The following is a 17,528-nucleotide window of genomic DNA, read 5'->3' on the forward strand; positions in this document are numbered from 1 at the left end:
GTTTTATTAAATGTTATAATTACTACTTTTTTCAGTCTGATACTCTTCAGTTAAATTATATAACCTGAGATTGAGAATATGATTTTAAACTGTGATTTCTGTGTATAGATGTACACCTGTTTACCAAACTGTCAGTCATTATGTTGAAATCTGCTGTAATTGACTTACTTTTACGCAGAAATGATCAGACTGTTTTTAACACTTAAAATCAGTTCCTTAGATGAGAGTTGTGCCTGTCTCATCTGTGTGATCTCCCTAGCATGTTGTATCCATATAGTTTGTCAATAAATATCTATGTAATTATTTGTTGTTATAAAAGTTTTGGAGATAACACAGAACAGCAATCAGACTCTGAATCTCTCACTCATTTTTTCACTTTAGGAAAATTAGATAACCTCTTAGTTTCTTTATTTGTAAAGTAAAAATAAGCACTCCCCTCCTAGAGTAAACTGGAGAACTAAACAAGATAATTTATGTAAAGCATTTCACATGGTGCCAAAATTATATTAACTACTCAACTGAAGTTAGCTATAAATAAATGAAGGAAAGAAATTATTTTTTCCATGGCCATATTGTTAATGGCAAGCTAGTGGAAACAACTTAAATGTAGATCTAGAGAGAAGCTTGACTGAAAAAAATTATATGTATATGGAATACTACAAATAGTGAAATATTATACCATCATTAAAAAGGATAATAAAGTATTTTACGTACTGATAGGAATTTGCTACAAGAAATGCTGTTATCTAAAAATAAAAGCAAAGGCAGGAAACCCAATATAGTGAAGTATTGGTATATATGCTACCATGTGCCAAAAAGAAAGGAGAGAATAATACATATAATTAATATATTGGAGCCTGGCCTGTGGTGGCGCAGTGGATAAAGCGTCGACCTGAAAATGCTGAGGTTGCTGTTCAAGGCCCTGGGCTTACCCAGTCAAGGCACATATGGGAGTTGATGCTTCCTGCTCTTAAACAACTTAAATGTAGATCTAGAGAAAGAATATATTGTTTACTGAAGACACAAATAAATACAATTAAATTTATTTTGAATGCCTCGTGTCTCTCTTCTCTCTCTTTCTCCTTTCTCAAATGAGTAATAAATATATTGGAGAGGTTACACAGATGTATCAGAAAGACTATCATCTTAAGGAGTTTATTGTCTATAAGTGTTAAAAACAGCCTACTCATTTCTGTATATATATATATATATATATATATATATATATATATATATATATATATATATATTATATATCTACAGCTATGTATCTTTTATATAATTTATATCCAAATATATAATTTGTTTGATTCCAGGCCAGGTCACACAGGAGAAGCACCCATCTGCTTCTCCACCCCTCCCCCTCTCCTTCCTCTCTGTCTCTCTCTTCCCCTCCCGCAGCCAAGGCTCAATTGGAGCAAAGATGGCCCGGGCGCTGGGGATGGCTCCTTGGCCTCTGCTCCAGGCGCTAGAGTGGCTCTGGTCACGGCAGAGCGACGCCCCCCGGAGGGGCAGATCATCGCTCCCTGGTGGGCAGAGCGTCGCCCCCTGGTGGGCGTGCCAGGTGGATCCGGTCGGGCGCATGTGGGAGTCTGTCTGTCTCTCCCCGTTTCTAGCTTCGGAAAAAAAAAAAATATATATATATATATATATAATTTGTACATATTTGAGCATATGTGCATAAAAATATTTCTGTGATGATATGCAAGAAAAGTATACCATATATTGCCTGTGGGAAGGAGAATTGGAGTGTTGAAGACAGAAGTAGGAAGGTCTTTTTTCTTCTGTATTCACTCATATCTTTTGAATTTTGAGTCAAAAGAATATATTGTTTATTGAAGACACAAATAAATACAATTACATTTATTTTGAATGCCAAAACAGAGAGGGCATTTAAAAACCAAGACTGTAACAAGAAAATGATAATAATTACAAAAAAAAAATTTATTTTCATGCAAAAAAAACCAAACCACTCAATAGATTCCTCATATGTTAGGACTGAAAAGTGATGTCATTTATCAAAATTAAATGTAAAAATGGGTTAAATATAATTAGCAAAATGGTTTTTATTATGGGTGTCTATTTTACTGATTGATTTGAGAGAGAGAAACATTGATTTTTTTGTTCCCCTTATTTATGCATTCATTGGTTGCTTCCTGTATGTGCCCTGACCAGAGATCAAACCTGCAATCTTGGCATTTCAGGACAATGCTCTGATGGACTGAGCTATTTGGCCAGGGCTAAAAACTGCCTTTCATATACAGAAAGACTATGCTTATCTTTAAAAACAGAGTATATTAAATTAATTTTTATATGTAGGAAATACCTTCTTTACTTGTTTCTAAAAGCACTTTAATCAAGGTAGGGAAGACTCTTAAATGATATACAAGTATACCCTAAAGGGTAAATACTTTTACCCTTGACCATATCAAATTAACAGAATTCTATATTTAAAAAGGCACTAAAAGCAAAATAAAAATATAAAAACATGTTAATTGATATGAAGCCTTTGGAAACATGTTAGCTAAATATATGTAAATATTATCAGCTATTTTTTGGCAATGAAATCAGAAATATAAATATAAGCTAAATTATATCTTTCTTCAATAACATTTGGTTGAACTATACATTCAGAAACATACACCAATCCTCGATGTACGGTTTGGTGAATTTCCCCAAATTCATGTTCAGATAAAGAAATAGAGCCTTATCAGATTCCAGAAGCCCCCTCATTTCCCCACCTACCCACCTAATTATTACCTCTTTACTGCCCAGAGGTAGCACCTGGCTAGACATCTAATACCACACTCAGTTCAGTTTTGCCTAGTCTTCAACTCCATATAAATGGAATCGTAATGTATATACGTACATTAGTTTTGTATTCTGTGTAATAATGGACTACAAGCACATTTATTATCTTAGAGTTTCCATCGGTCAAGTGTCCTGCATTGTGTGGCTGGATGTTCTGATCAGGGTCACATATGAGTGAAATTTCTCTAGATTTAAAGCTCTGGAGCTGACCTACATTACGATTAAAGTGGAAGTGCTCCAGGACCCTGCAGAGCTTTGCCATAAATAACAGCATTGATTTGAGGTTCAGTTGGTTATAGGGCAGAGCAGTAATTTTTGGACCAGTACTAGAGTAGCCTTCTTATAGACTATAAAATTTATAATTTTTATATAGTTGTGGGAACAATGCTGAAATGCTTTGAAACTGACCAAAATTGTCTTCCCAGAGAGTACCCTTCCTGGTTTTCTCACTCTTTTCATTGTCTTTGCATTATTTTACAACCCTAGAAATTATGAGTAATAATTATGAGTAATAACAGTGCAAAGATCCTTTCCCATAGAAATGCAAATTAGTTATGTTAGGTGGAATAGAATTAATTATTGCTTGTGGATATAATCGCTTTTCATCTATTTATAAATTTATTTCAGCATTTTTATTTGTCTATATATGCATGGTTCCTTTGTACCAGAATTCAAAGTATTCCAACTTTGATTTAAAATACAGTATATTTTGGCCCTGGCCAGTTTTCTCAGCAGTAGAGCGTCAGCAGGGCATGTAGAAGTCCTGGGTTTGATTCTCGGTCAGGGCACACAGGAGAACCACCCATCTGCTTCTCCACCCCTCCCCCCTCTCCTTCTTTTTATCTCTCTCTTCCCCTCTCGCAACCAAGGCTCCATTGGAGCAAAGTTGGCCCAGGCGCTAAGGATGGCTCCATGGCCTTTAGCTCAGGCCTTAAAAAAATGGCTCTGGTTGCAATGGAGCAAGGCCCCAGATGAGCAGAGCATCACCCTCTAGTGGGCAGGCCGGATGGATCCCTGTCGGGCACATGTGGGAATCTGTCTCTCTGCCTCCCCACTTCTCACTTTAGGAAAATACAAAAAATATAAATAAATAAATAAATAAATAAATAAATAATAAAATACAGTACATTTTTAGCCATTTTAATGATTTCTTTTGAGTTCTTCAACATCAGTGGAATTGACCTTTATAAAACTATTTTGATGAATGAATGCAGCTTCTATTTTACAAGGTCCATACATAATGCAGTAACAGTGTACATTTACTCATAAATCTATCTTCCCTGAATCTTTTTGGCAATCTCCTGTTACTCATGTGATAACATCTCATACTCCTTCACTGACCCTATACTTCCTCTTCTGGAAGTTTTCCACACTCCACAGAGCTTTCTATAAAGATACTTCTCCTTTTCCAGCCTCTCAAATACAACATGTATATTTCTGAATTCAGCATCTTTGCACATGCTGTTGGTTCTTCCTGGAAAACCTTTCTCTACCATCCACAGCTCTATGGGGATAGGAGCTCCTGCACTTGGACCCTTCCGATCTCACCTAATATCTTTTCATTGGGCTATATTCATCTGTATACTTTATTATATAATAAACTGGTAAATGTATGTGCTTCCTTAAATTCTGTGAGCCATCCTAGCAAGTTAGAGAGCTGGTGGAGGGGGTCATGGTTACTACAATTTATATATAGGCAGCCATCAGAGGTACAGGTAACAACCTAGGACTTACAACTGACATCTGAAGTGGGGTAGTCTTGTAGCACTGAGTCCTTAAGTTGTGCAATCTCATCCTATCTCCAGACAGATAGTGTCAGAACTGAACAGGACAGCGAGCTGGTGTTGGAGAATTGGTGGGTGTGGGAAAACCTCCATACATTTGGTGGACAGAAGTGAAGTGGTGTGCATTATAAAGGGAAAAACAGAGTTTTCCTTTAATTGGTGTAGAGAAACTTTCCCAGTCCCTTTCCTTTTCAGATAGAAGCTTTATTTCAATTTTTCATGGCTCCTGCTCCAGCACTGTGAATTGGAAGTGGTATTGAGTGGACAAATGACTTTTCATTTAGTTCGTATGTAGCCAGAGTAGGAACCATAGCCACCTCTGCTGGAGAATCATTCACCACCCAGAGACCCTGGACTCTTAGCTGGATTCAGTAGCTAAGCAAAAATGTTGGTTTATCCCTCAGAAAAGGGATGCTTATGTTTTGTGTAGGTGAAGAAAGGTTTGGATGCTTATTTTGTACAAGAAAGATAGAATGTGGCAGAGCTGGCTAGCTATACATCTGAGATTCATACTCCCCTTAACATAGTATTATTGCTGGTTAGCAGCTTTTCAGCCAGAGATAATATTTCCTAGTTCATACTGCATCCAGAAGGGGCCATCTGATTAGTTCTTACCAGCAGAGCACAGGAGAACATGTTCTGTGTCATTCTGGGCAGAGGAGACCAAGATATGTATATGTTTTATTTACTTCTGCATCCTCTCTACTGAATGCAGAATACTCTCAGTACCCAAATAAGAGTGAAAACATAAGGGAGGAGTATGGGGACTACCTCAGCACCATGAGGAGGATGCCTTTGGAACCCCTTCCCCCAAACTGAACTGTTTATGTGAATGGGAAATAAATTTATATCATTGTATTAAGCCACTGAAATTTGGAAAGATTGTTTGTTAAAGCATCTAGTATTACCTCATCTGATACACAAATGCAGACTCCAGGTAGGTAGATATGAGTCCAGAGCTCAGTGAAAAGGTCAAGACAAGAGAAGTTAATATGTTTGTAAAAACACAAAACTAGATATCATTTACAAAGGGCAGTTATTTATAGTTAAGAACTAGGATCAAGGCTCAACTTTGAGAAGTCCAATAGAGCTTAGTCATAGAAAAGCTGAAACCTGTAAAGGATCTTGAGACTACTTGTGAAATAGAAAACAAGGAGATGATATCAGAGTAATGGTGCGGTAGGAAGCAATACAGATAAATCTCCCCCAAAACTCAACAAGATCTTCAACCAGAAACAGAAAAACCTATCCTTGGAGCCTCCAGATGTTTCACAATACACCCAAAGGTATGGTCCAGCGAAAAATTGACTAAATATATAATCAAACCCCGAAGGAAATAGGGAGTAAGAAATGCTCTGCCTTCCTCACTAACCTAAACAGGGCGGCTTTCACTGGGAACTGAGAATATAGAAACTAAGGCGGGCAAAGGGCGTGAATAGATCCAGGCCACGGCACAAACGGCCGAACCAGGCTGTGGCACAGAGATCCAAGCCGAGGAAAAGCGGTTCCTGTGACAACCGGGCAATACAGCTAACACTCGCGCCAAACCCAGACAAAGAAAGACAAGCGGGGCAGCCATTTTCCCCGACCTCCTGGTCGGTGCGCGCAGATAGTGGGCGAGAGATTCCTTCCAAAGCCCCGAGAGTGTGCGCCCGTGTTGTCCCACAGAGGGGCAGAGTCAGAGGCCTCTGTGTGGGCCGAAAGCAGAATCTCCGGGCCGCCCCAGCGCCCTGGGAAAGCCACACACGGGGACGAAGCGAGAGCCAATTCCAACGCTGGAACTTTTCTGTGCGGGTGGGGGTTTCACTCAGAAGGTGAGGTGGCCGGCCTGATATCCTGGTATGCGCACGCAGATAGTGGGCGAGAGATTCCTCCAAGTGCGTCGGTAGTCCGAGCCCGTGTTATCCCACAGTGTGGCAGAGCCAGAGGTCTCTGAGTGGGTGGAAGCCCCGCCTGATTATGCTAGCAGCTCTAACTGACTGAGCCTTACCCAGAGCCCTGTGCTGAGTGGGAATAGAGTGGGGAGTTGCCAGCTCTTTGAGCCTCTTACTATCCAGGCAGAGGCAGCAGCAACCCCATAGCTGGATTATCAGGCTACTAATTGAGGAAGGAAAGACTAGGAGGAAGGCTCCAGGAACACAGACTCTCTCACTGTCAGAGCCCACAAATGCTAATGAGCCTCGACTGCCAACGAGACTGAACCACAATACATGACATTGCCATAGAGACTTATCAACTGCAAACCTCTACCTGAGCGTGTCAAAGGGGCAGAACCCGAGGTACAGAGTCACCAACCAAGAAGAGGGAGAGAAAAGAAAACGCAAGAAGATAACCTATCAAAATCAAGAATGATACGCAGACTTTATAGCCTATCCCATTTTATTATATTTGTTCGTTTGTTTCTCTTATCTTCATTCTTGATATTTTTTATTCCTCCTCCAATTTGGTCATTTAACTCTCTGCTGGTCTTACTCTTCCCTCTCCTTGAACTACACTACCCATAAGTGTTACATCTCCCATTATCTTTTCTTTCCTCTTCCTTTCTCTCTATGAGGGTTGCACTCCAAAACCCTTAACTCTCTCTCTCTCTCTCTCCTCTTTTTTCTTTTTTCTTCTTTTAGTGGTTCCCTCTTTTCTCTCTCTCTCTCTTTCTTTTCTCCCTCTATATTAGTTTCTTCCTTTCTCCTTTACGTCTCCTCTCATTCAAACCTCAATAACGAACAATATCTTATCTGGGACTCAAACGTATGTTTGTGGCATTTTGGGGGGTTTTTACTTCACCTTTTTAACACACTAGTAGTGCTCCCATCCCTGGCTCTCCATTTTATCTAGTTCTTGTTCCACTAAATACAATGGTAATTTTTTAATTTGTCCCCCCATTTTCCTGTTTCCCTCTTATTCCTCTCATCATAACTCTTAGTCAACCAACACCTAAAAGCAAATCATTTTATTCTTGACCCAATTTTTTTTCTTATTTGCTTTTTGTGGGTTCATACGCCCTTTTTTTTTCTTTTTTCTTTCTTTTTTTTTTTTGCCCCTTTATTACTTCTCCCCAATTCAGGCACTCCATCACAGGCATTGTTTGTTCTATTTAGTACAATATAATTCACAGTTCACCACAAGATTTTCTCAAGAAAGAGGGGAGAGGAGAGGAGAATAAAAAAGAAGGGGGGGGGAATAATTTCCTTTTTTTAATTTTTACTTTATTTTTCTTTATTTCATTGTTAATTTTTTTAAAAAAACAACAACTCTTTTCAATTTTTTATTTTTTTTAACTTTTCATTCTTTATTAAATCTCATTAATACTATCAACAAAACCACCCTCAGATGCCATTAAGGAAGAGAAAATCGAATATAATGGATACAAAAGAAAGAGAGGTAACACAGCTAGATGAGAAAAAAATCTATGGAGAAAAAATTTAATAATTGGAAACCTTGGAGCTAAATGACAGAGAATTGAAGATAGAAATCCTAAAAATCCTCCAAGATATACAAGAAAACACAGAAAGGCAATATAGGGAGCTCAGAAAACAACTCAACGAACACAAAGAATATATTTCCAAGGAAATTGAAACTATAAAAACAAATCAAACAGAGATGAAAAACTCAATTCACGAGCTGAAAAACGAGGTAACAAGCTTAGCTAATAGAACAGGCCAGATAGAAGAGAGGATTAGTGAAATAGAAGACAAGCAACTTGAGGCACAACAGAGAGAAGAAGAAAGAGACTCAAAAATTTAAAAAAATAAGATAGCCCTACAAGAATTATCTGACTCCATCAAAAAGAATAACATACGAATAATAGGTATATCAGAGGGAGAAGAGAGAGAAAATGGAATGGAGAACATACTCAAACAAATAATAGATGAGAACTTCCCAAACCTGTGGAAAGAACTAAAGCCTCAAATTCAAGAAGCAAACATAACTCCGAGTTTTCTTAACCCTAACAAACCTACTCCAAGGCACATCATAATGAAATTGGCACAAACCAACGGCAAAGAAAAAATTCTCAAGGCAGCCAGGGAAAAGAAGAATACAACATATAAAGGAAGGCCCATTAGATTATCATCAGATTTCTCAGCAGAAACTCTACAAGATAGAAGGGAGCGGACCCCAATATTTAAAGTCTTGAAAGAGAGGAACTTCCAGCCACGAATACTATACCCATCAAAGCTATCCTTTAAATATGAAGGAGAAATAAAAACATTCACAGATACAGAAAAGATGAGGGAATTTATCATCAAAAAACACCCACTCCAGGAATTACTAAAGAGGGTTCTTCAATCAGATACAAAGAACAAAAAAACCAAAGCCACAAGTAAAAGTTCCAAGAAGAACACAATAAAACCAAATTTAAACTGTGACAACAACAAAAAGAAAGGGGGGGAGAGGATGGAGATTAACAGTAGCAAAGGACGATGCAGTGCAAAAGTACTCACAAAATAGTGCGCTACAATGAACAGGGTAGGAACCCTTGTCATTACAGAAAGGTAACCACCATTGAAAAAACCACCACAGAAGCACATGAGATAAAAAAGATAGCAACAGAGGAAAGATGTATGGAATATAACCAAATAAAAACAAAAGATAGAAAAGCGAAAGAGAAGGATCAAACAAGACACAAAACTAACAGAAAGCAATCTATAAAATGGCAATAGGGAACTCACAAGTGTCAATAATTACACTAAATGTGAACGGATTAAACTCACCAATAAAAAGGCACAGAGTAGCAGAATGGATTAAAAAAGAAGCGCCAACTGTATGCTGCCTACAGGAAACTCATCTAAGTAACAAGGATAAAAACAAATTCAAAGTGAAAGGCTGGAAAACAATACTCCAAGCAAATAACATCCAAAAAAAGCAGGCGTAGCAATACTCATATCTGATAATGCTGACTACAAGACAGCAAAAGTACTCAGAGACAAAAATGGCCATTTCATAATGGCTAAGGGGACACTGAATCAAGAAGACATAACAATTCTTAATATATATGCACCAAACCAAGGAGCACCAAAATATATAAGACAGCTACTTATTGACCTTAAAACAAAAACTGACAAAAATACAATCATAGTTGGAGACCTCAATACACCGCTGACAGCTCTAGATCGGTCATCCAAACAGAGAATCAACAAAGATATAGTGGCCTTAAACAAAACACTAGAGCACCTGGATGTGATAGATATCTACAGGACATTTCATCCCAAAGTGACTGAGTATACATTTTTCTCCAGTGTACATGGATCATTCTCAAGAATTGACCATATGTTGGGCCACAAAAACAACATCAGCAAATTCAGAAAAATTGAAGTTGTACCAAGCATATTTTCTGATCATAAAGCCTTGAAACTAGAATTCAACTGCAAAAAAGAGGAAAAAAATCCCACAAAAATGTGGAAACTAAACAACATACTTTTAAAAAATGAATGGGTGAAAGAAGAAATAAGTGCAGAGATCAAAAGATATATACAGACTAATGAAAAGGACAATACGACATATCAGAATCTATGGGATGCAGGAACAGCAGTGATAAGAGGAATGTTCATATCACTTCAGGCATATATGAACAAACAAGAGAGAGCCCAAGTGAACCACTTAACTTCCCACCTTAAGGAACTAGAAAAAGAAGAACAAGGACAACCCAAAACCAGCCGAAGAAAGGAGATAATAAAAATCAGAGCAGAAATAAATAAAATAGAGAACAGAAAAACTATAGAAAAAATTAATAGAACAAGGAGCTGGTTCTTTGGAAAGATCAACAAAATTGACAAACCCTTGGCAAGACTTACCAAGGAAAAAGGAGAAAGAACTCATATAAACAAAATCCAAAATGAAAGAGGAGAAATCACCATGGACACCGTAGATATACAAAGAATTATGTAGAATACTATGAAAAACTTTATGCCACTAAATTCAACAACCTAGAGGAAATGGATAAATTCCTAGAACAATACAACCTTCCTAGACCGAGTCAAGAAGAAGCAGAAAGCCTAAACAGGCCTATTAGTAGAGAAGAAATAGAAAAAACCATTAAAAACCTCCCCAAAAATAAAAGTCCAGGCCCTGATTGCTATACCAGTGAATTTTATCAAACATTCAAAGAAGACTTGGTTCCTATTCTACTGAAAGTCTTCCAAAAAATTGAAGAAGAAGCAATACTTCCAAACACATTTTATGAGGCCAACATAACCCTCATACCTAAACCAGGAAAGGACTGCACAAAAAAAGAAAACTACAGACCAATATCTCTAATGAATACAAATGCTAAAATACTAAACAAAATACTAGCAAATCGAATACAACAACATATTAAAAAGATAATACATCATGATCAAGTGGGATTCATCCCAGAATCTCAAGGATGGTTCAACATACGTAAAACGGTTAACGTAATACACCATATTAACAAAACAAAGAACAAAAACCACATGATCTTATCAATAGACTCAGAAAAGGCTTTCGATAAAATACAACACAATTTTATGTTTAAGACTCTCAACAAAATGGGTATAGAAGGAAAATATCTCAACATGATAAAGGCCATATATGATAAACCATCAGCTAACATCATATTAAATGTCACAAAACTGAAGGCTTTCCCCCTTAAATCAGGAACAAGACAGGGTTGTCCACTCTCTCCACTCTTATTTAATGTGGTACTAGAGGTTCTAGCCAGAGCAATCAGACAAGACAAAGAAATAAGAGGCATCCATATCGGAAAAGAAGAAGTTAAAGGTATCACTTTTTGCAGATGATATGATCCTATACATCGAAAATCCCAAAGAATCCACAAAAAGACTACTAGAAACAATAAGCCAATACAGTAAGGTCACAGGATACAAAATTAACATACAGAAGTCAATAGCCTTTCTATATGCCAACAATGAAACATTTGAGAACGAACACAAAAGAACAATCCCCTTCACGATTGCAACAACAACAAAAAAAATACTTAGGAATAAACATAACAAAGAATGTTAAGGACTTATATAATGAAAACTATAAACCATTGTTAAGAGAAATCGAAAAAGATATAATGAGATGGAAGAATATACCTTGTTCTTGGTTAGGAAGAATAAATATAATCAAGATGGCCATATTACCCAAAGCAATATACAAATTTAATGCAATTCTCATCAAAATTCCAATGACATTTTTTAAAGAAATGGAGCAAAAAATCATCAGATTTATATGGAACTATAAAAAAACCCCGAATAGCCAAAGCAATCCTAAAGAAAAAGAATGAAGCTGGGGGCATTACAATACCTGACTTCAAACTCTATTATAGGGCCACGACAATCAAAACAGCATGGTATTGGCAGAAAAATAGACACTCAGACCAATGGAACAGAATAGAAAACCCAGAAATAAAACCACATATATATAGTCAAATAATTTTTGATAAAGGGGCCAAGAACACACAATGGAGAAAAGAAAGCCTCTTCAATAAATGGTGCTGGGAAAACTGGAAAGCCACATGCAAAAGAATGAAACTGGACTACAGTCTGTCCCCCTGTACTAAAATTAACTCAAAATGGATCAAAGATCTAAACATAAGACCTGAAACAATTAAGTGCATAGAAGAAGACATAGGTACTGAACTCATGGACCTGCGTTTTAAAGAGCATTTTATGAATTTGACTCCAAAGGCAAGAGAAGTGAAGGCAAAAATTAATGAATGGGACCACATCAGACTAAGAAGGTTTTGCTCAGCAAGAGAAACTGATAACAAAATAAACAGACAGCCAGCTAAATGGAAAATGATATTTTCAAACAACAGCTCAGATAAGGGCCTAATATCCAAAATATACAAAGAACTCATAAAACTCAACAACAAAAAAACAAACAATCTAATAAAAAAATGGGAAGAGGACATGAACAGACACTTCTCCCAGGAAGAAATACAAATGGCCAACAGATATATGAAAAGATGCTCATCTTGGTTAGTTATTAGAGAAATGCAAATCAAAACTGCAATGAGATACCACCTCACACCTGTTAGATTAGCTATTATTAACAAGACAGGTAATAACAAATGTTGGAGAGGCTGTGGAGAAAAAGGAACCCTCATACACTGTTGGTGGGAATGTAAAGTAGTACAACCATTATGGAAGAAAGTATGGTGGTTCCTCACAAAACTGAAAATAGAATTACCTTATGACCCAGCAATCCCTCTACTGGGTATATACCCCAAAAACTCAGAAACATTGATACGTAAAGACACATGCAGCCCCATGTTCATTGCAGCATTGTTCACAGTGGCCAGGACATGGAAACAACCAAAAAGCCCATCAATAGATGACTGGATAAAGAAGATGTGGCACATATACACTATGGAATACTACTCAGCCATAAGAAATGATGACATTGGATCATTTACAGCAAAATGGTGGGATCTTGATAACATGATATGAAATGAAATAAGTAAATCAGAAAAAACCAGGAACTGCATTATTCCATAAGTAGGTGGGACATAAAAGTAAAACTAAGGGACATTGATAAGAGTGTGGTGGTTACGGGGGCAGGGGGCAGAGGGAGAGGGAAAGGGGGAGGGGGAGGGGCACAAATAAAACTAGATAGAAGGTGACAGAGGACAATCTGACTTTGGGTGATGGGTATGCAACATAAGTGAACGACAAGATAACCTGGAGTTGTTATCTTTGAATATATGTATCCTAATTTATTGATGTCGCCCCATTAAAAAGAAAATTATTAAAAATAAAATTATTAAAGAAAACAAAAGAGAAGTGTATTCTAGAAGCAGACAATAAATTATTTCAAGGAGCAGAAAGTAGTTGATCGTGTCCAGTACTGCTGAGAGCCCAATCAAGATGAGACTAATGAATAGCCCATTGCATTTACTAATTTGAAAACTGAGACCTTTACAAAAACAATGTTAGTAAATGTTATGGGAACAGAAACTTGATTTGAGTGGGTTCAAGAATAGTTGGGAAGGGAGGAAAAGAAAAAGATAGAGGAAGGAACAGAATGGAAGTCACAGACATATGTGAAGTCACAGCAGATAGTGCTGAGATAGTATACTCCTTCAAGAAGGATTCAAAAGATAGGAAGAAATTACTGCAGGAGAAAGAGTGAAAGAAAGAGGAGACAGGGCCCAGAGCATCACAGTAGGGTGCCTTTGTGGCAAGAAGGATAACACAGAATATGAATATGGATGGGTATGGTTATATTGATGTATTGATTATGTCTAGTTTTGAATATTTTTATAGTAAAGAAGTGAGGGTGTCATTAAAGGGAGTGAAGAAAGGGCTACTAGAAATCTGAAGAAAGAAGGCGTGGAATAGTCTTCTCAGAAAGGGTAAAAGTGAATGTTCTAGCCAAATATAATATACTACTCACAAAAATTAGGGGATACTTCAAAATGAACATGAAATGATAAAAAAGAGAAACATTTAATTTTTTTATTAAACAAGAACATCAGAAAAGCAAATGACAAGTCAAAGAAAGTTGTTCGATTATGCAAATAAGATGCAAAACCAACTTTTATTTCATTGGTGAAAATGCACTATACAAAAGGCTGAAAGCACTGGAGTATCTGCTCATTCCCTGATCCCCTAATTTTTGTGAGCAGTATAGTATTTCTGGGCAATTTTGAGCTGTATTCATGATTTATTTATTTATTTATTTATTTATTTGCATTTTTCCGAACCTGGAAATGGGGAGGCAGTCAGACACACTCCTGCATGTGTCTGACCGGGATCCACCCAGCATGCATACCAGAGGCGATGCTCTGCCCCTCTGGGGCGTCGCTCTGTTGCATCCAGAGCCATTCTAGTGCCTGAGGCAGAAGTCACAGAGCCATCCTCAGCGCCCGGGCCATCTTTGCTCCAATGGAGCCTGGGCTGTGGGAGGGGAAGAGAGAGACAAAGAGGAAGGAGAGGGGGAGGGATGGAGAAGCAGATGGGCGCTTCTCCTGTGTGCCCTGGCTGGGAATCGAACCTGGGACTCCTGCACGCCTGGCGGACGCTCTACCACTGAGCCAACCGGCCAGGGCCTGTATTCATGATTTTTATAGTGTATTCAATCACAATTTATATGAGTATATTTTTTTCTTTTGTAAGGAGTGAAGGTTGATAGCTGGATTCAATAAATGATGTGGTTTTTTGCTAGTGTATATAATAGAGGGACCGAAAATTCCTTGTACTGTTCCCTGTGGACCTACTGCTTAATCCCGGCTGCTTGTGGATTGCATTTTATTCATCTCAAAAAATGGATGCTGCTATAGGAACAGAAGACAGGGAAGCAATTCTTGGAATTTTTTGTGATAGAATATATTTTACAAATCTGTGTATGCAAATGATCTCAAAAGAAAAGATTTGGATTTACAAAAACTGAGCATTGCAGAACAGGAACAGAGTTTTGAAACTATAAGGTAATGTAAGAACCTCATTTCTTCCTAAGACTGGGTGAAGATTTTCATAAGGGGAGACTTCAATTTCTGACAATGAAGAGTATAAACTTTCAGAGAAACCTTCTGAGTATAACACATATAAAATACTGGATTATTTTTAAGGCAACCTTTTGGAACAAAAAGTAAAAAAAATAAAAATCTTATAGATTAAAAATCAATAACAAAACAAAAATTCATAGGAGTGCTTGAGAGTTAAAGCTGGCAATCGCCCTGAGATAGTTTCCTCCTTTCTTCCCTTCCTCCCTCACTTCCTTCCTCCTTTCTATCTTCTTCCACACCCCATCCCAAGTCTCCCAGTTTCTTTTTCACTTTGTCATCTATCCAGCTGGTTAGGTTGTGCTCTGCCATTTCTGTTTGTGACTTTTCAGCATCAATGATGCTTTGCCATCCTTGGTCAACCAAACCAATTAAAACTTTCACTAAATCTGTTTTGTCTTTTCTCAGTTTCTAAAAATGCAATGTCATATTCAGTATTTTCATAAATCCCTTTTTCTTTTCTTTTCTTTTTAAGTGAGAGGAGGACAAATAGTGAGACAGACTCCTATATGGCTCCGACCGGGATTCACCTGGCAACTGCTGTCTGGGACTGATGGTCAATCGACTGAGCTATTTTTAGTGCTTGAGACTGACACACTGGACCAACTGAGCTATCTCAGCACCTGGGTTCACACTAAAACAAATTGAGCCATGAAACCCAGGACATACATATGCTAGGCCAATGCTCTATCCATGGATACAACCAGCCAGGGCTATAAATCCCCTTTTCTAGTTTTTCTTTTAAAGTGCCTGCTATGAATTCCTTTTATCTGAAGGTATTAGGTAACTACCACCACTGAAAATAACTGTTTCAATATTGTACTCTCTAATCTTATACTTTTGGTTTTGCTACATTAATTCAATGGATTGGGGGTGTTTGTTTTATTCATACTCTTTTGGGTATGTGTCTTGCTTTTATTCATCTTCAATTTAGATGTTTCTCATATTCAGCAGATTTATATTTTGTGATTTCTATTTGGCAAGCAGACACAATGATGCATTATATTGATGTGAAATCATTCTTGGAAGTACCTTCATCTTATTCTCTATAACATGTTTTCAATACATTGTGAGTTTGTTATTTTTTTTCTAATATTAAAAATAACAAATGATTAAAGCATTATTCTTATGTGTATGCTATATATTTCTACAATTGTAATACTTGTTATCTGAATCAATTTCAAAATAGTATTTCATGCTATGATTGCAAGATAATAAAGCCCAAGAACAGATTCCTACATTTAATGGAACCTAGCTAAAATTGTTTACCAAAATAGATGTTTTTTTGTATCTGAAGAGCACTAAAGAAGTCCCTTGTTATAGGGGAAAGGGAGGAGTGAGTCAAATACCTTATAACAATTTTTTGTTACAAAATATATGGTAGGCTATTGCTAGCTAATTTTATAAAGAAAGGACCCATCTGCTTCCCAAATTTCATTTAAAGATTCATAAAGATAAAAATAAGGCATAGAAGCCCAAGGATGATGTTTTTTGTTGTATGAGCAAAAAGCAGAGAAAAAAATAATGGATGCTTTAAAAGCATTTTCTAGCTAGGCACTGAGGTCAATTAAACTTTTTCAGCAAGTATTTATTCCTCATTCCCGTACTTCCTTAGGAAGAAGATTCCTTCCCGTACTTTTGATGTTGGCCTTCTTCATAGGATTTGCTTTGGTTAATGGAATGTGGATGGAAGTGAGAGTGTACAAATCTAGATCTTAAATGTAATTTTCTGTTTAAACTTAATCAGTAGGTGATTTTGATCTTTCTCAAAGTAGCCACTGCTCCTACTTCCTGGGCTTCATAATAAATACCCACAGAGAAAAGTCAACTCTGAGTCAGAGTCATAGAAGCTAGTCCACATGGTCTTGAGTGTGAGAATAAACACTTATTGTTGTATGACATAGTGATGGTGAGGTTGTATATGCAGACAAGATACTTGTTGACGATAGGAGCTAATCAGAATGCTCTGTGTTCACTCACCACACCTTTGATCCTTGTATACTTTTCTAGGTATGACATAGGTCCCTGCAATACTGGGATTAAGCCAATGGTAGATTTCTCTTAAAACTTACTGTGTCTCCTTGCAAGCTGCCCACCCATTGTTTCTCCAATTCTGCTCTCCTCAGACTTTTCATTTTCTAGCCCACCTTATTTAACATACAATTTTATATTTGTTAAAAGTTTTCTATTTCTGAAGATATTTGTATCTTAGTGAAGAGATCTTGCTGACATAACTTAAATTTTATATATACATAATATATGTTATATTATATGTATATCTAATATCTAATATAATATATACCATAATATCTATATATAAATCATATATATACATGTATAGAATTGTATATACATATATATGTATCCATCTATATATATATATATGAGGAACTCACTGACCTAAATAAGAGAAAGAAAATGCAGAATAAACAAGATAAATACTTAACCAATAGCAAAGTGATAGA

This window comes from Saccopteryx leptura, chromosome 1, assembly GCF_036850995.1.
Source record: "Saccopteryx leptura isolate mSacLep1 chromosome 1, mSacLep1_pri_phased_curated, whole genome shotgun sequence".
NCBI lineage: Eukaryota > Metazoa > Chordata > Mammalia > Chiroptera > Emballonuridae > Saccopteryx > Saccopteryx leptura.